This window comes from Prionailurus bengalensis, chromosome E2 (assembly GCF_016509475.1).
Source record: "Prionailurus bengalensis isolate Pbe53 chromosome E2, Fcat_Pben_1.1_paternal_pri, whole genome shotgun sequence".
Lineage (NCBI taxonomy): Eukaryota > Metazoa > Chordata > Mammalia > Carnivora > Felidae > Prionailurus > Prionailurus bengalensis.
In genome coordinates, this window is record NC_057352.1 from 54297973 (window position 1) to 54317653 (window position 19681).

The 19681-nt window shown below is 45.1% G+C and overlaps 1 long non-coding RNA gene across 1 annotated transcript in view; it reads right to left on the reverse strand.

Annotated features, from left to right (window-relative positions):
- The window catches only part of LOC122494497, a 595470-nt gene that overhangs the window by 387227 nt on the left and 188562 nt on the right, over positions 1-19681 (reverse strand). Inside the window, exon 3 of the long non-coding RNA XR_006300179.1 lies at positions 1333-1395. This is a non-coding gene — a long non-coding RNA (uncharacterized LOC122494497). The remainder of the gene's footprint in view (positions 1-1332; positions 1396-19681) is intronic.

The following is a 19681-nucleotide window of genomic DNA, read 5'->3' on the forward strand; positions in this document are numbered from 1 at the left end:
TATGATATTTGGTGTAGATTTTTTTTTGTAGCCATTATCAGAATAAAGAACACTCTTCTTCATGTCAACTTAACAAGCATTTGCTGATCACCCATTATGTCCTAGTCACTATCCTAGGCAAGAGGAGAATTTTAAATTCTCATTTTTTTTAATTTCAGAGAGAGAGAGTGTGTGAGTGGGGGAGAGGGACAAAGGAAGAGCTGTGGGGGGAGAGAGAGAGGGAGAATTTCAAGCAGGTTCCACACTCAGCACAGAGTCTGATGCGGGGCTTGACCCCATGACCCAGGGATCATGACCCGAGCCAAAATCAAGAGTCAGATGCTCAACCAACTGAGCCACCCAGGCACCCCCTAAATTCCCATTTTGAATAAGATACTATCCTTGCTCTGAGAAATTCACTATGTAGGGTGTAAAACAGGTAAACACCAAACAGAGTGGTGGAGGTGGGAGAATCAGAAAAACAACTCGCTCTGTCCAGGGGAGCTAGTGAAGGCTCTCAGAGCACAGAGCATTACACGAAGGTCTCAGGAGATGAGATAAATGAGATCCCAGCTAAGAAGAATGATGTACAAGGCCTGCTCCCTTACAACTCTCTTCTGGGTATTTATCTATACATGCGGACTTCCTTTCAGGGAGCCAAAAGATTACCCTAAATTTCTGTGCCCGTGACACTTAGATTTTAATATTATCAAGCATTCTTAAAGGAGCTGTAATTGAAAGAATAAAGAATCCCATTGTAAATACTGGTGGGAACAATTCCTGAGCTCATGTGTACTCGGGTTTTCTAAGAACGTTACATGAGGCAAAATGCGGAAAGGGGATTATGCTTTCCATCCCACAAACACATTGTTAGCTCTGTGTCCATTCCTTTCCTAGATGTATTTGCAAGTAATACCACAGGCAAAGAAGAAAAGTTGACTTAGAGCAAGTTACACAGTATGTGGTTTAGAAGTACTTACCTTATGTAATCATGATACACATTAATTGTTAAATAAATACGTGTTGATTTGGCTTGGCCTGGCTATGTGTGTAGTCTAGCGAAGAAAATAATCTGATCAGGATGACATTACCTCAAGCCAGAGGCTGTTGAAAGGCATATAGAAAGACCAGATACAGTAGGGTGTTTCAGTTTTGAAGTTGTACATTTTTTTTCTTTTTAAAAGACAAAAGGGTACCTGAGAGTAAAAATAGGTAACATTACGGAGTTAGTTTTATAAGAGGAATCATCCAACTCAGGTAATCCAGCGTGGGACTATTTTATCTGAAGTGCCTCTAATATCTTGAGTTTTGCAGAGACTGAAAAGTCATGTGCATGTTCCACTGGTGACTTACCTTCTCCAGGAGAATGACAAGATGCACGCTCGTCAAGGTCAGGTCCGAACATCAGAACTTGTTCTGAAAGCAGAGAATAAAAGAAAGGTGGAGCTAGATCTGGAGGGGCAAAAAGTGAGGGTTTTTGGCTTGAGGAGGTCTGGACGTAGAGCTGGTGCCCCGTCTGTTCCCTTTGGGACTCCTCTTCACGGAGCCTGCCAGCCAGACTTCACAGGCCAACATCTGCCTCTCTTTGCCTGATGGCTTTCCCTGTAAGCTGGAGCCCACTGTGCCCCAAGTGCTAAAGAGCTAATGCCTCCGGTAAAGGCCCTGAACAGTGACCACTGGGGGTCTGTGTATCTCCCTCAGGCAGGAATTCTGAGCAGGGTGCCTACACTGGTTCTTAGATGTGCCCCGTGGGGGTAAGCTTGTTACCCGCAGAGGTAACATGCGGTCTTACACCCTCATCCCTCAACCAACACTTCCCGGAATCACTTCTGGGATAATCCAATGGATTTGGGATCTTGTCTTAGGATCAGCCTCTGGGCAAATCCCAACCAACACGGGTTGTATTTGACGTCAATGAAAGATATCAGTATCCATTCCCCACTTTTCTGGAAGAAGATGGTGGAACTGTCCCCCGCAAATCACACACTCTCCAAAGGAGCTCACACTTTCTGTCAGAGGGTCATGTAGGACTTGAAGCAATTATCAGGACAAGTCAAGTCAAAGCAACTGTCAACTAAAATTGTGGCTCAGTGGAGCACAAGCATCGTTTTTTGCTTGACTTAATTGCATAATTGCCTCGGTTCTCAGCTTAGTGCGTGCAAACCTGGAGACGAACAATTAATGATCTAACATGAGGGGGACCCATCTCTGTGGCTTCTGGCCAAGAGGGAGATGCATCAATGTCAAAGACAGCTATCTTCAGAGTCCCTCTCAGGGGGAGAAATTTCTCTTTCAATTATGACCACCTAAAAACCATGATGAAAATTGCTTTTTATGAAATCAAGCCATGGAAATTAAACTTTAGGGGAAAAGAGTTAAATTTTAGCCTTGGAGCCCTCTGTCTACTACATTGGAATTTTCCAGAGCATGTCAGACATTGCTACAAGATTCCATAAGAGCCTTGCTTCTGACATTTCAGCATACTCAGTGAACATTTTTGTGTGTGAGCAGGCACCGTGGCTTTCAGAAGAGGGTTGTATTTAAATTCCATATCCATCCCTGTTATGGAGGAATCATGGTAATAAATGAGACTCTAGTCTTAGCCTTTAGTTCAAATGACAACATCAGGCGGGAAAAAAAATCCCAAATAATTAGTGACTACAAGTTTCAGAACAGTCCTTTAATCCAGGAGCAGAGTGGCTTGCCCCTAACAATGAGGTTCAACCATATCACACGAAGACTGAAAGACCAACAAACAGCCAGATAGAAAGCTGGCCCTGAGTTTGTCACTTTTTTAAAGTAATTGCTGGATTTCTTTGACAAGCTCAAGAGTGAATTTAATGCCTCTATTTTCTCTACTTTTAAGCGCATCTAACTGGACTTCACAGAAAAACAAAAACAAAAAACGCCTTCCCCCCAATGGCCTCCATTCTCCTATGTGAATATGACTAAGATCAATCAATATACATTGATGAATGGGGCTTAACTCTAATGACTGATATTATTTCTAGGATACTCTCTTAATTGAAAAACATAGTCAAAAATAATCTCCCTCAGATGCAGAACCTGATGGTATCAGATGAGTTCTGTTGTGTTGCTTTGTCTTGTTTTGTTCTGCTTAAGGCATGAGCCAGAGCAAGGAATTAGCACCTTCTTCCTATATGTGGAAGCCTTCTGCTCAGATGATGTGGCTCAAAAGCCCCAGTGAAGAGTCTGCCTTGGCGATGACTAGGGAGGTGGTCTTACCCACAGTGAGGTCAAGTTCAGAAAGAGTGCAAAGTGGACGATCCACACTGAGTTCCTTACGGTTTCTTAGCTGCTTCATGCCCTTGCTTGCCTTGGGGTCTATATTTGTTCTTCTCCTTGCCTGTAAGTCTCGTTGGCCCAGGTCCCCCACCTCTGTACCCACCCCACATACACTCTCATTTTCATTCTGTGGGGGTTGGCATTTCAGGTCTGTAGAAATGGAGTTTTCTGGAGAAAGACACTGTTTGTGGGCTTTCTGAACCACTGCTATGCAAATCGACACCCCACTTCTCCTCGGTTGGTTGTCTGTGCGTCGGCTCAAGGCTTAGCTCCTCCCTCCTTCCTGGGTGCACTGTGACCTCCTCTCCCCACTGGGCCTTGGACAGGCTCTCCTAACCTACCAAGGCCAGCTTCTAAGTCCACAGCTCGCTGCTTGGGGCCCTGGCCCAGACAGGGTCCTTGGCTCCACTTGTCCCTCTGCCATGGCACATCCTAGATATTCCCGGTGCCCCTGCCAACCCTGAGAGTCAGGGAAGGGGGAGTCCTATACTTGCTCTGCATTCATTTGTTCTGTGATCGTGGGTAATTAACTTCCCCTGCCTGGATATCGTTTCGCTCATCTCCAACAAAACCAAACAAAACAAAAACCCTAAAAGGCTGGAGCAAACTTACCCTCCAAGGGCCAGATAATAAATATTTTAGCTATTGCCGAGCCACACGGTCTCTGTCACAACTACTGGAATTGCTGGTGTAGGGCCAGAGCCGCCCTAAATACGAGCAAGTGGGAGTGTCTTTGTTCCATTAAAACGTCACTTAAAAAACACGTGGCAAGCTGGAGCTGACCCATGAGCTCTAGCTTCCTGGTCCCTGGTTGAGATGATCTGTATGATTCCCCCTCCAGAACGCCCGGAAATCACCTCGCTCCTACCAAGGTAACTCAGTAGTTCCTGCGCAGCCCCCTGTTCTTTTCCTCCCGGTGACAACTGCAGACAAATATAAAAGTAAACATACGTCGCTCCCAGCAGGCGATAAATTCCATGTGCACAGCGATGATGTCTATTTTTTTCACCAGAGTACGCCGAGATTATTGCAAAGTGTGGAGCCCAGAGTCATCTCTCAAAACAAACAAAAAGTAAATGAATGAATGTGTCTCCTCAGTCTTTACGAAAACAGTCAACCAATTTTCTCTCAGAGAGGAGGTCCGGTGGTACCCCCCCCCCCCCACACACACACCGAAATACACGTTCCCCAACACTCTCTCCTGATTATTAGTATACCTGCATCTTTCCCCTGGTGGTGGGATGGATGTGTACTGAAGTATTCACAACTGGATTGTCCTTTCCCCTGGGTGGGAAGGACTTCATGGCAGTGCTTCTCCAATTGTAATGAGCACACAGGTCACCTGGGATCTTGTTCAAATGCAGGTTCCAGTTCAGGGTGAGCCAGGGCAAGTCCTAAGACCCTTCACTTCTAACAGGCTCTCCGGGGATGCGGTGCTCCAGATCCACGGACCACAGTTTGAGTTGCAAGGCTTTAGGGCACTTTTCCTTCGTGGGAGAACCTAACGAGCATTTGGGACTTCCTGTAGATACCCTTTGCCAGACTAGTTTATTTTGGTTTTCTTTCCCAAAGCTGAAAATGGCTATTTGAGTTTTCTCGGCCTGTGGCACAGAGATTAAAGACACCGTAAGGAGTGGAAGTTGCTTTCCATGCAGAAGGATAAGCGTCGCCCTCCAGGTCTAATCTCGTGAAATGAAGGCAAGGTGTCGGGGCACACTCAGGTTTCATCTCTGCTCCAAAGGGATCCCAGGACACTGCAGGGGACCAAGGAAGGACGGATGGGCAGAGGGCACATCGCAGCACCAAAGGACAATGCTCTTCTCATGGCCGATAGTCCGGGAAAAGGTACACACTTGCGCAAGGATTCTGTTTATTTTAAGAAGAAACGCTCCTTAACTCATGATAGTTCCTTCCCCTCGGACTGGACTTGGTTAGCACACCACTTCCTCCTCTTCCCGCCCCAGGACAGAAGGGAGCGGCCTGCTGGATGCCAGAGCCAGGGAGAACGCCCAGCACAGGTGGGCCCAGCTCCTCCCTGTTCCTCTGGGGCTCGGAGCCCCGCTGGAAGCAGGAGGTCTGCCCCACGCCTTCGGGCTGTCAACCTTCCCTGGCACGTCCCAAGCGCGTGAAGCCATCTCCCCCGGCACAGCATGTAATTGAGGGACTGTGCGCGGAATTCTTGGCCCCGTCTTCAGACCCACTTGGGTTTCAAACCAGACGCTAGAAGAAAGGTCAACCTGTGTCTCTTCATCTGCTACTCCTTTGTCTCTTCTTCTTTAGTTTCTTCAGACTCAGGCTCAGGACACAGATCAACCCTTCATTAGAGTTCTTCAAACCACGGGCGAGACTCGGGCTTGCTCAGGTTTTTCTGTGAACAGTGCTTAGAAACTTGTTCTGTGGCAGTGCTGGTCTTATAATGGGCAGTCACAGGGCGGACGCTTCCAGGCCGATGCACCGGGCTCCTCCTGCGCAAACCCAAACGTTGAGCGTGCGGAACAGTGAAGGGCAGCCACGTGCAGAGGAACCCTCCCCGAGCAGTCTGAACGACGCAAGAATGGCGGCCGAAAGGGTAGTGGCACGGAGCTGGGCTCTCTCGTTTTCCTCTTGGCTCTGCTACTTACCGGTTCCCTGAGCTTGAGCAAGTCGCTTTGCCTCTCTGAACCGCATTACCTCTTCCATGACATGTAGATGACAATGCTCACAGCATAACTAGAGAAGGCCACGAGTCTCACACCCACGAAAGATCCTCGGGTACCACGAAACTCTGAATGACGAGTGCCGTACTAATAAGTATAGAACAATGATTCCAAATCTCCGATGTTCGCACACACAGGCCCATATCCATTAGAGAATCGGATCGCAGGTGTGCATCCAGGGAATCATGGATATCACGTGGTGTTAGCTGGTCTTCAAGAACTCTGCTAGTTCTTATCCAAACCCTAACTTTGTAAGTAAAAGAGGAGAAGCAATTGGCCCGAGGTCACGTATGAGTTAGCAGCAGACTCATGGGGAAATCCTGATGGGCAGATGAGGGACCTGTCTGCCTGTTCCATGACATCTGGTATGGTTTTGAGGATTCAACCTATTATGTAAAACTAGCCCAACCTCAGAGAACGATATGGGGCTCACAAATCCTGCACTTTGACGTGGGTGCTAGTTGGAGTTATGTTTCAATTGCATGGACTCTCTCCATCTAACAATTCTGTTTTCCTCTGTGGTTGCTTTATTCCCAAGCTTTCTCCAACTACCAGAAAAGAAACTCACATAGTCTTCATGGCTCAAGAGTTCATTGAGATTGTCTTTCCGATAATTTTTGTCTGCCCCACTTATGTTATAAATTTACTCCTGAACTTATCAGTGTGGCCAGGAGGTTGAAATCCTGTTGTTAGCAAGACTTGGATCTGATGTCAACTCCTGGGGTGGAGTGGAGACATGCAGTAGATTTGAAAGAAACCACATAGACTAGCCAACATTACTATAGAAGAGGGAAGTGTTAGCTTAACAAAGTAAGGGATGCTATAAAAACATTATAATATGCCCCTTTGACACTCCTCATCAAATTATTAGCCATCTTGATGCTTTGCTTATTATCTTGGTTTCCCACTAAGCAAATGACCACAAACTTAGCAGCTTCAACAAAATACATTAGTAGCTCACAGTTCTGAAAGTCAGAGGCCCAGTATGGCATGGCTCAGTTCTCTACTCAGGATCTTTCAAGGCTGAAATCAAAGTGTGAGCCAGGCTAAATGCTATCTGAAGGATCTGGGGAAGAACATGCTTCTGGGCTCATTCAGGTTGTTGGCAGAATTCAGTTCCTTGTGGTTGCAGGTCTCAAGTCGCCATTCCCTGGCTGGTTGTCAGTGGGGGTTGCTCTCAGCTTGTGGTGGTGGTTCCTGTATCCTGGCACATGGCTCCCTGCATCTTCAAAGCCAGAAACAGGGCAGTCCTTCTTGTGCACTGAATCTTTCTGCCTTCCTTGCCTGCCACTAGATGAAGAAAACTGCTGATCTCCTATTTTAAGGCCAACTGATTAGCAACCTTAATTACATCTTAATTACGAAACCGCTTCTGCTACGTAACGTCACATAATCACAGGAGTAACACCATCACATTCATTTTCCTGGCGATTAGGAAATTTGGAGGGTGAGAGAAAATACTCCTTTATAATTTTGCCTGCCACACTTACACTGGGCTCTGCGCACCATTCCTTGACTTTAGCGCTGTGGTTATTGATTTGGCTCCGGAAATGCCCTCTTTCAGGTTCTACGGCTGGTGGCTATCTATCGACTTCACGCCCCCAGCCCAGTGAAAAAGCATTTGTCCCCACACCCCACCTGTGGTACCCGACACTCTGCTGTCTTCCTCAGGCCTCATTTATGAGAACAGAAGAAGCAGCAGGACTGGGAAGTGACCTTGGAGCCCATGTCTACTTTGAAGGCACTCTCCAAGGGCCAAGGTATAATCTGAGTCTTCCCCTCCAAAGACCACCCCCCAACATCCAGGACAGAAAGGACGGCTCTCCTGCGGTAGCTCCCCAGGTTCTCTCGGGACTTTAGGGGAAACTGACACCTGCTGGGATTTTCAATACCACCGTGACCCTCCCTTCAGGTCAGGCTGATCTTTAAGCCTTCTCCATTTAATCTCTGCTTCAAGAATACCACAGAAAAATAAACCACAAATCGAAACGAGTTTCCTTTGACATGACTCAGAGGAGGCAAGAGTGGAAACCCCATGGCTAGAAGACCCGTCTAACTGGTTCTGCCATGAGTGGTGACTTGGGCTTTACACATCATTGCTCCTGGAAAGAGAAACCGGTCTCACTGGAATGGAGGAGAATCCCTGCCTGAGTGGAAGGGTATTTTCAAAGGGGCTGAGAGAGGAGCTGGAGTTAGCCAGGGGATGTCCAGCCAGGGGAAGACAGAGGGCCAGAATGGAAATCGGGCAGACGAAGACAAACTTCAGGTCTAGGCATTTCATCTAAGGGCACTGTCTACAAAATCAATTCATGGAAATGAGGGTTGGAGGAGGGTTCTGTGATCAGATACATTTGGGGAAAAAAACGAGTTGAAGAAATCAAGTTTTCTGACCGCAGAATTTTTTCAGACTTTTGAATATGTAATGGGCATTCAGAATCTCCAGTGAGGGAACAGAGCAGGGATGGGGAAACTTTTTCTGTAAAGGGCCAGAAAGTAGATAGTTTAGGCACTGTGGGCCACAGGGTTTCTATCGTGCAACAACTCAACTGTGGTTGTAGCAGGAACGCAGCCATGGATAATATGCAAGTGAATGGGTGTGGCTGCGTTCCGATAAAACTTTATTCACAAAAACAAGCAAGTATTTGGCCTTCAGGCCACAGTTTGCCAGCCCTGAGGTAGGATTAACACATTTATTGGACCAGAGAATCGTTCATTCACTCATTCAACGTGTTAGTAATTTTTATGGGTCAAAATTAAGAGTCTTGCAGGCAGGACACTCTCTGGTTCCCTCTCGTTTCCCTGATGTCTGGAAGGTAACCAAAACTTACTGGATAGGAAATATCGAACGAAACGGTAAAATAAAACAATCCTTCCAGAAGAGAGCGAGCCTCCAAAGGAACACACTGATGAACTATTTAAAACAACGCTTCAGAGCAATAAGGAGCAGCTGTGTTTTGGAAGAGACGAAAAGGAAAAGGAGAAAGGTAGAGGGCTGAGAATGAAGAGGAAGAGGAGGAGATACAGAACAGGGAAAACGGAAATATGATTAGAGGCCAAAGGAGAGGAAAAGGAGGAGGTGGGGGATCAAAAGGTCTGTTTCCACCCACCAGAAAACGGCTTTCTGTGCCCCGGGCATGAGTGTCGGTGTCCTGAAAGGACAAGCCTTTCATGAGGTGCTGAAAAACCCACTTTGGCATTAATTAACAAGATCACTAGGCTGTCATAATTGCAGAGAGAAAGATAAATTATCAAGAGATATTTCCTAACAGAAATGCAGGTCATTACAAAATATTATTTAAAGTCACATTTACATATAAAAAGGATAAAATGGAAGTTGTCCCACTTGGCCCCCCGCCTTTCCTCCCCTCTCCCTTGTGCCTGATGCAATGCACAGGAGTCAGCACACAGCTCCCGGTAAGCCAGGGGCTTTGGAATCTTGGCGGAACATGCTCGCAAAGGAGCTCAACGGACACGGAGCTGTGAGAACCCAAAGGAAAGTTTGCAGGCGAAACCTCAGGGCTGCACCACCAGGTCGCCACCTGATTCGCTGCCCCTTGTGCTACTAAACGCTTGAGTTCCTCACTTAACTGAGCGCTCCGTGAATCCAGTAACCTTATCTGGGTTCTTCTCCCCTCCTATGTTCTCAACACCCAGCCTGTACTAGAACACTCAACAGACACGTATTCAAAATACTGATCAATTCTTCAGAACTCAGCTGAAGAGTTGCCTCCTTTGGAATGTTTCCCCACATGTTCCAAACTAGATGAAGGTGTCCTCTCCTCTGAGACACCGTGGCATCCCATGCTCCTCTGTATGGGGGCACTTAGAGAAACAAACCGACAATGGCAAAATGGAACAAGGGTCAAGCTCCCCCCGCCTCATTAGAAACAGAGCTACTAGAGACGAGACCCTGGTACCTTAACTTCTATAACCTTATCTTTACCACTGACCTAGGCATGGAGCACATACTCTTAGAAAGCACTTCTTTCATGGATTTTGGTAACCCCACTATGGCCAGAAAATGCAACGGCAGAGTGCTCAAAAGACAGAACTATGTGGATACATCAGAGGAACACAGAAGCCAGTTGAAATCGCCCCAATATCTACCACTGGAGCAATGTGAGCAAAAAAAAATAATAACATAGTATATTGGGTTAAAACCCAGAGTATAACATAAATATCCATAAGCTCATACTAACATAATAAACGTTTGAATGAATGAATGGAAAAATAAATAAAAGAGAATGCACAAGTCCTCCATACAGAACAATGTCAAAAAATTTATGTAAATACTCTCTGCTCAAGGAGGTGGAACATATTCCCCACCCCTTAAATTTGGGCTGCACATACTGACTTTAAGCACATAGGATGGGAAGGGAGGGGAAAGGTAAGTTTACAGCGGGGAAGCCTCATAAACATACTCAGCCAGGTGAGCAGGGTCAACATCCACAGGGATAAGACCATGAGAAAAACATCATGAGAAAAACATCATGGAAAAAAACATCAGGCAAATCCCGACGGAGGGTCAGGCTACGAAACACCTGAAGGATACACCTCCAAACCATCAAGGCCATCAAAAACAGAGAGAGTCTGAGAAACAGTCAAAGCTAGGAGGAACCTAAGGAGACCTGATGATGGAGTGTCATATGGAATTCTGGACGGGGGAGACGATACTAAGTTTAAAACTATGGAAACTCGGTTCCAGTATGGAGATCAGTGAATGATCACGTATTGATTCTGGTTCGGGAAGTGTGACAAAGTTACCACACTAACTGATGATGTTAATAATGGGGGGAACTGGGTGGGAGGTATATGGAGACTCTCCACACCATCCGTGCACACTTTTCCAAAGTTCTTCTCATTCTAAAACTAAAAGTTTAATATTTAATAAAGTAAACAAGTAAAGCCATGAAGAACTTAACAGTAAACACAAGACCAAGGCCCCCATGAACCCCACAGGCAGGACGACCACAGTCACAATGACCGTTTGCCCCTTGCATTTGTACAAACACACCCCACACCTCGTCTCTTCGGCTCTAAGCCAGCTCTGAGTGCACACCTTGGGTATGCCCCTCACTGAGGTCTTCTGGGTTACTCATCTGTACCATTGAGGCTGACATTTCTTTCATGGTCATCTAACGGTGCCTGATGCTCTCAGGCGTAAGTCATCTGGCAAGCCGGAAGCCAACACTTTGAAATTTCCAAGCACTGAAGAACCACCTGGGGAAGCGTGGAAGAATGCAGGTTCCTGGGTTCCATCTCAGAAATTCTGATTTACTCTGTGAGATGAGTCCGATTAATCTGCATTTCATTTTTTTAAATGTTATTTTTCAGAGGGAGAGAGAGAGAGAGAGAGAGAGAGAGAGCAAGCGGGGAGGGGCAGAGAGAGAAGGAGACACAGAATCTGAAGCAGGTTCCAGGCTCTGAGCCGTCAGCACAGAGCCTGACGCAAGGCTCAAACTCAAGGACTGCGAGATAATGACCTGAGCCAAAGTCGGAGGCTTAACTGACTGAGCCCCCTAGGCGCCCCCAATTAATCTGCATTTTAAATAAACCTCTGAAGTTTTTCTGGTTCACACATTCACATCAGCCCTGAGCTAGGGGTCAAGGACTAAGACCCACTTTGATTAAGTGTCACTCTTTGGCTTCGCCTCCCACATCTGGTGCCATGATGCTTCCTAGGTGCTATGAGCTGGCAGAGAGTTGACACTCGCTAAATATCTGATAAAAGAAGGAACACATGGATGAACTGTCAAGATCAGCATTTAAAACAATTCTTTTTCCTGTTTAAGAACTTTGACATTGAGTGTCAGGCAGAGGGATCCATGACTGTTAGGGGCTACAGGCTATGGGAAATGAGACACAAAACCACATCCACTGACATTCAAGGCCATTCACTGTGCCGATCATGACTGAGGTGCAACATGGTGGAAAAAAACGTGCCTTCTCAAATGTGAGACGGACTCTTGCTATTTGCTGTGCTGAGCTAATAACATTTTTAGAGGGTTTTTTTTTTCCTCTCTTTTTGCAGACTCAATTAGATAGGCCTGCCTTCTGAATCAGCAGCTCAATAATTAGTTTGGTTGCATCTGCAGGTAGAAAACCGGAGGCCCTCTTTCCCCTAGAGGCAGAAGGATGCATACGCAATTAACTAATTGCAGACCGACGCTCCTCATAAATGCTAGAAACAAACACTCACAGACACACACATACCTTGATGTCCAGAAGACAGTCTCTGACCTGGGGACAGGGGAGAGAGAATGATACGTTCCGAAGAGGTGAGGCTTTGGGTAGAGACAGGGCCTCCTGCAGGGGTCACTCCTCTGGTGCCCCAGGAGCAAAAGGACACGTGAGAAGGTGGGATGTTCCCCGTTCCCAGAATTCTTTCAGAATGGCTGTCATTGTTCAAGTTAGAATATTGCCAGTTAATTGTTGGCTCCGAAAGAAAAATTATGAGCCGGGGAAAGGGTTCTGCATGGATTTAGTGTATTTGAATAATTTAGACCCCCGCAGTTCATTTGACAGGATTGTTTTTCTCTCGCAGGAGCCTGCTGTTACAAGAATTAAAACTGTCGGGAGTACCAGGGGCTGTGCTAGAGCTTAGTAATGAGGTTTATCAGTCAATAAATGATTTTATACAGCAAATTAAACTGTAAATTTCGTTTGGGTGGTAAATATTTAGAGAATGAAGATATCTGGTTAATGAGGAAGGCTGGATGTTTGAAAAAAAAGGGAGAGAGAAGGAAAAAAGGAATGTCAACCTTTTAAATCTTGAATGTGGCTGGGACTGGATGACAGTTTGCTCGTTTACAGGTCTCTCTCTCTCTCTCTCTCTTTCTGTAAATAACAGAGAATGGCTCCTTTGTTTGTGTATTTAAGGATGCGATGGCAAATCCTACCCCTCGCTGACTTGCGCCTACTGCCTGAATGCGGAAATACCTCCCTCACGGGGTCCTTAGGAAAATATGCAAACTGCTTAAACGGTATCTGGCCTGAGGTTCATCCCTTCTGCTATGATTTATTTTTAAGTGCAGAGACCCTAGAGTTGTGCTGTCCAACATGGTAGCCACGCTCGGCATGTGGCTGTTCGAATTTAAGCTTACATTCGTTAGATTAATTAATTAAATATACTACAAAGTCAGTCTCACGGTTGCATTTGCCATATTTCAAGTACCCGGTCGCTACATGGGGCTGTTGCCTGCTGTACCAAATAGCGCAGACATAGACATTCCCATCATCAGCACTATTCCAGAAACTGTCAGACAATCTCACGTGTCCTGAGCTGGAGCCATAGATCTGATGGCCCCTGGAATGATGTAATTGGCACATGATTTTTTTTGATTATCATAATTATGTATCTGTGTGTATGTATAAAAGGAATATTACAACTCAGTTGTCAAATTTGTGGTTTCATAAATGTCAATGTTTAGGACACGGCAGTTAAAGCGAAAACAAAAAAAACAAGCAAGTCGGTTTAAGAAAATATTGAATAAATCAATATTGGTTGTAACTATTTGCCATAAATCCTGAAGAAGTACACAAAGGAATGGCCGACGTTTGAAAAACACTGAGCCAACAGACACCAAGGGACAGGAAGTTTAAGAAGAGGTGAAAGAAAAAAAAGAAGAGCAGAACTGAGAGGAAGAGAGGTAACAACGTTGGAGTCAAATTTCTCTAACCTTCCAGTTTCTCTCTGGGCCGACCCAGACCAGATCACATGGCTACCTACCTGAGTCATAAATAGTCAATACATACTCCATAGCTCCATAAGCTCAGGCTTCATGGCATTTCCAGGAAGTTCATTCAACATGAATGCCCTGTATAGGTGGGATTTTAGAAGAGGCTTCTAGAAACTCTATACAGCACCCTAAAGAGTCCAGATACAAGTGTGATTTACAGATGACTTTGTAGGTTACAAGTCAAGAGTGAAGATGAGGCCATTCTGACCTGCACTCTTTGCTTCCAAAGAGTCGAGATTCCAAACCCAGTCACTGTCAGCTGGGAGGGCCCATCACCTCTGCCTCACGTGGCTCAATCCTTGAGCCAACTCCCTTCACCTTCCTGCTCCAGTCGACCAGTCATACCCCTACTCTCTGATCACTGGACGCTTCTCCATACTGGAATGTGGCAGTCTGTGACCTCGGTAACCTTGTCCCACAACCTGGTCAGAGAAAACACGGGAGAGCTGGAAGCAACAGGATATCAGAGTCCCTACAGAAAAAGATGCCACAGTCAATTTGGATCAGTGGAAAAGAGTTTAACCAGGACTATTGATGAAGTTACGGGTAGGGTATAGGTAAACCACCAGTTTTAGAATCGTGGGGCCAGTAGAAGGAGGGGGGCACCATGACGATTGCCAGACCTGAAGGGACAAGGGGAAAAAGGAGAGGCCTGGTGCTGAGAAGGAGAGGACAACCCAACAGGAACCATGATCTCAAGTTGAGGGATAATGCCAGCTCTTGATGACCTATAGAGAGGGAGCAGGGCAGAGAAGGGTGGAGAGTATCTTGGAGGGGCTAAGGGAGGCAACCAGCACAATCATTCTGACTGCTCAGGTCAACTAAGCCTCATTTTCTCATTTCCTTCCTGTGTTGCTGGAGAGGTGTAGAAGGTCAGGAGGCCCGTGCTCTGTATTTGTCCCAGAGTTCCCCTCCTGGAGCTTATCCTCACAGATGGTCTCCCAGCTCTAAGGTATCAGTGATGGTTCAACCTTCTGGAAACACTGTCATATCCTATCTCTGAGAGGTTGCCTGCCCAGCTCCTTCGGAGCTTGGTCACCGGACTTGGAGGTCAAGGCTTTCTCCTCCTCATTCTGGTCTAAACACTCACACCTCAGTGTACCCCCTTCCCCAGGTTCTCTGGAGGTAAGGCTTCAAGGCCATGTACAAGGGTAAATTATTTCAATAGCAAGTAAGAGGAAACCTCATCTCAGATTTGCTTGAACAATAAAGATAACCATTAGATCACGTCAATGGAAGTTCAGAGGTTCTTTGGACATCATGTTCTGGCTCTCTCCTCACTCTGTCCCTCTGCCTGTGCTGGCTTTACTAACCACAGGCTGATGGCAACATGGCCATGGCAGCTCTTGGCCTATCTGCACACAGCAATGCCCAGAAGACTCATGGGAGTCACTGTGAAATAGTTCTGTCCAGGAGAAAGCAAGCCATATATCTAATTTAAACGGTCTAAGAGTCATATCAAAAAAGTAAAAAGATCCAGCAATTCTCCCTACTGAGTATTTACCCAAAGGAAACAAAAACACTAATTCAAAAAGATACACGAATCCCTATGTTTGTTGCAGCATTATCTACAACAGGCAAGATATGGAAGCAATGTGGGGCGCCTGGGTGGCTTGGTCGGTGAAGCATCCGGCTTCGGCTCAGGTCATGATCTCACAATCCGTGAGTTCAAGCCCCGCGTTGGGCTCTGTGCTGACAGCTCGGAGCCTGGAGCCTGCTTCGGGTTCTGTGTCTCCCTCTCTCTCTGACCCTCCCCCGCTCATGCTCTGTCTCTCTCTCTCTCAAAAATAAATAAACATTAAAGATATGGAAGCAGTGTAAGTGTCCGCTGACTGATGAATGCACAAGTGACTGAGTCAGGGAAAGACAAATAACACATGATTTCACTCATACCTGGAATTTAAGGCACAAAATAAACAAAGAGAAAAGAGACAAACGCACACAAAAAACAGACTCTTAACTCTAGAGAAAAAACTGGTGGTGACCAGAGGGGAGGTGGGTGGGCAGATGGGTGGAAAGGTGAAGGGGATTAAGAAGACACTTATCATGATGAGCAGGGGTTAATGTATAGCATTGTTAAATCACTATATTGTACATGTGATAGTAATATAACACCACACATTATTTATTCTTGATTTTAAAAATATATTTTAAAAAAAAGAATCAAAAGAAATAGGCGAAATTAAATTCACCAAAATATATTTTCTTTAACCCAATATATACAAAACACCAACATTTCAATATTAAATCAGTAGTAAAAATATTAATAAGACATTTTGCATTCTTGTTTCATACTAACTTGGAGACCTAATGTCTGTTTAGACTCACCATACATCGAGTGCTCAGGAGTCACATGTGGCTGGTGGCTATCTTACTGCACAGCTTGGCTCTAGAACGTTCTCCCAGAAGAGTGAGGAAGACCCCAGAACACGGCTTCCTATATCCACTGGCCCAGTGGGGTATGACACCCTTCATGGAACAATCACTGACAGGGGAGATGATTTCCTTGCAACTAAACCAGCTCGCCTTTGATGCTGTGTATGGAGTAAGTTCCCCTTGAGGCAAATGAGCTGCTTAATGAAGATGAGAAACATAAAACATAAATCAAAAATCTAAAAAATGAGTTTCCTACTGGTGGGAGGTGTATTGGATCCTGGGTAATCCACCAACAATGTCCACAACGGGCTGGCTCCTCCGCTGGGGTGCTTCACTGACTCTTGGCTTGAGGGCCCATTCTACCCTTGATTTAAACTCCTTTCCACTAAAGAGAGAGATCTGGGAGGGCTGGGGGAGGTTTTCCCCTCTGTGGGTCCTAGAAAGCTGACAGTGATGTAACAGACCCTGCCTTCCAGCTCCACAGAGATTGATTTAAGAGCCATGTGCCTCACGGGGCTGATCGGGCCTTTTTGGGTAGAAAACTGCTTTGTCAAATAAATCTTATCCGCTGTTTAAGCAACTTCTGTGCCCTTAGTATCCAAAGGATACTAAATGGGAACTCAAGTGCTTTCTTCGGCAGATAAGAGAGGCTAAAAAGTATCAAGAGTCTGAGCATGAGGTCGTAATAGTGACAGTTACCAACAATTAAACGCGCACTAGGTACTTTGCATGTGTCACTTCATTTAATTTCCTTAAGAAAGTAATGAGCAAAAGAGTACAAATGGGTTTGTGTTGCTCGTTAGATAAATGTGAGCTGCTACTAAATTCCATTTTCTTTCTTTCATCTCCACGAGGTAGACAAGTATCTGGGGAGTCACAACAGCGGGTTGTGAGTTTGGGATGGTTTTCTGCGGTTTGCTACGGCAAGGACTTGGTGCTCATGAAATAGAAATTAGGCGTAAATTCTGCGAGCCTGAGTCCAGGGCAGTGCTGAATTGAAGTTAAGATGGTGAACCCGAAAGCGTGTGATTCTTAGGCTAGTAGCTGCCCTCTGTGTACCCTGTGTTCAGTCAGGTCAGGGGAAGAACAAGCACAAATCCAGTATGTGTTGACTGGAGGTGACGCCCAGATTCTTGTCCTGACCATTTCAAAAGCATGAGCTCTGCTTGCGGCTAGTCCGGGTTCCATGTAGCATCCACCATTTTCTGGTTGCATGACCTTGGACAAACGGCACAGTATCTCTAGGCCTCGGTGTTTTCATCTGTCAAATGGGGGTAGTGGCTACCTAATGGTGTCAGGGTTTGGAGTAAATGAGGTACGCAGGTCAAGCAGTTACCGCCGAGTTTGTCGTCTAGCAAGAGCTCAAAAATGTAAGCGATCACCAAAAACAATCTTCACCACCATCGCCCCAAGAACAACGGCAATGAAGCCAAGGCTTCGTTGGATACAAAGTACTTTACTCCAAAACCAACACGTGTACCGTGAACCATTCATTCCTTTGTTGAATATGGCATCTGTTAACCAGCTTTGAATAATTTTTTTTTAATCTTATTTTGTCTGAGAACATCTGTGTCCATCTGGACGCTCTCCTCTCTAGCATTTTCACTTTTAAATCTGATGTAACTATCAGATGTTCTTGCACAGATTCTGGGACAGATCTGAGTATTATTGAACAGACATCAATTATACTGATGGCATGAGGCATGTCAATCTCAGCAGGAAAAGTGACAGCTTCCTTATCATCAAACCAGCAAGCTTCCTGATTAATTTGCTGGTATTGTCAATAACAATTCACAGAGGAGATGGATGAGAGCATATTGTTCCCACCTCATTCTTCCCTGTTGATTCTCTTCCGCTAAAAAAGGACTGAATCCCCCCCCACCCTTTCCATGCCCATTCCCCACATTGTAAGTGTTATTTGTCCTAAGTGCCCTTAGTAGAGAAACTATTGCCTTCAACTTGACGTTAGACAGGGCACCATCGCTTTGTTGGAGGCTGTGCACTGTTTACTTTTTATTCAAGAATCAAACTCAGAATGTCTCCCCTTTTTGGCAGGTCCTGGGAAACTGCTTTGGGGATTACTTGGCGGTGAGAGAATATTCAAGACCAGGCTTCCTATCGGTAGTTGAGTACAGATCACCTACATTAACCTGCTTCCTAGGATCTGTTACATCTATTTTTCTATTGCTTTTAAATAGTTTGGTTGGGGCGCCTGGGTGGCTCAGTCGGTCGGGTATCCGACTTCGGCTCAGGTCAAGATCTCGTGGTCCATGAGTTCGAGCCCCGTGTCGGGCTCTGTGCTGTCACTTCAGAGACTGGAGCCCGCTTCAGATTCGGTGTCTCCCTCTCTCTCTGCCCCTCCCCCACTCACGCTCTGTCCCTGTCTCTCAAAAAATGAATAAACGTTAAAAATGTTTAAATAGTTTGGTTATAGCTTTTGACACAGTCCTGTCTTCTCTTTGCTTCAGTGATTCCCCTTATATCTTTTTTATTTTTTTGAAAATGGGATTAGATCCACATGATAAATTTCTCTTCTCTGTTTTCACACAATTAGAATATTGGTTCTGTTTTGTTTTTTTGGTTTTGCTTTTTGTTTTTACAACAGATACTACATTTCCCAATGAAGATTTAAAAGTCATTTGACAGACTGAGGTGAATTATAATGGGCTCTGTCATACATTTTGTAAATGTATGAAACTCTGAAAACTATCCTGTGACACATAATAGTTTAAGCTAAGAATGACTCTTTTGGCTTTTGATAATGAAACCCTCCTTTGCCAGTAATTTCAGGTCTATTACCTACTCAAAAACTATTCAAAAGCTATCAATCACCTATTCAAAAAAACCACTTTTTTTCCTAATGACTCTATCCTTATGAATTTCTGCTCACGAAACCGGAGGTTAGCCATGTACCCCCAGGAGTTTTAGGGAGTGCCTTTTCTTTCGTTACATACTAGGCATGCCATTAACCTGTCAACCCCAAAGTAAATGGGCTGTATGCTGTGTCACAATGATGGTCCCCTCTGCGATTAAGAAAGAAAGAAAGAAAGAAAGAAAGAAAGAAAGAAAGAAAGAAAGAAAGAAAGAAAGAAAAAGAAAGAAAAGAAAGACAAAGAAAGAAAAAGACAAAGAAAGAAAGAAAGAAAGAAAGAAAAGAAAGAAAAAGAAAAAGAAAAAGAAAAAGAAAAAGAAAAAGAAAAAGAAAAAGAAAAAGAAAAACAAAAAAAGAAAAAGAAAAAGAAAAAGAAAGCCTGGTATTTGGAGATGACTAAATTATGCCAAATTTGGGCTGAAGGTGACACCGGGGTGTGGTCCACAAAGATGGCCTTATATCTGTGTTAAATATAAGGAAAGAGAAAGAGTCTGTCTCCAAAAACAAAGTTTCTGAAATTCCATTTTCTTCTCTATGAAATAAGAATTATAAGCCTTAGTAAGCATGGGCAGGTCTCTTCTCATCCACCTCCAAAGACTTTATCTGAGAACATCTCCCCCACAAAAACATGAAGGAGGTCCTAAAACCACATGGTGGGAAGTGAAGTCCCCATTCCCCACCACAGTAGCCATGTCTGTTTAGACCAGAAGTGG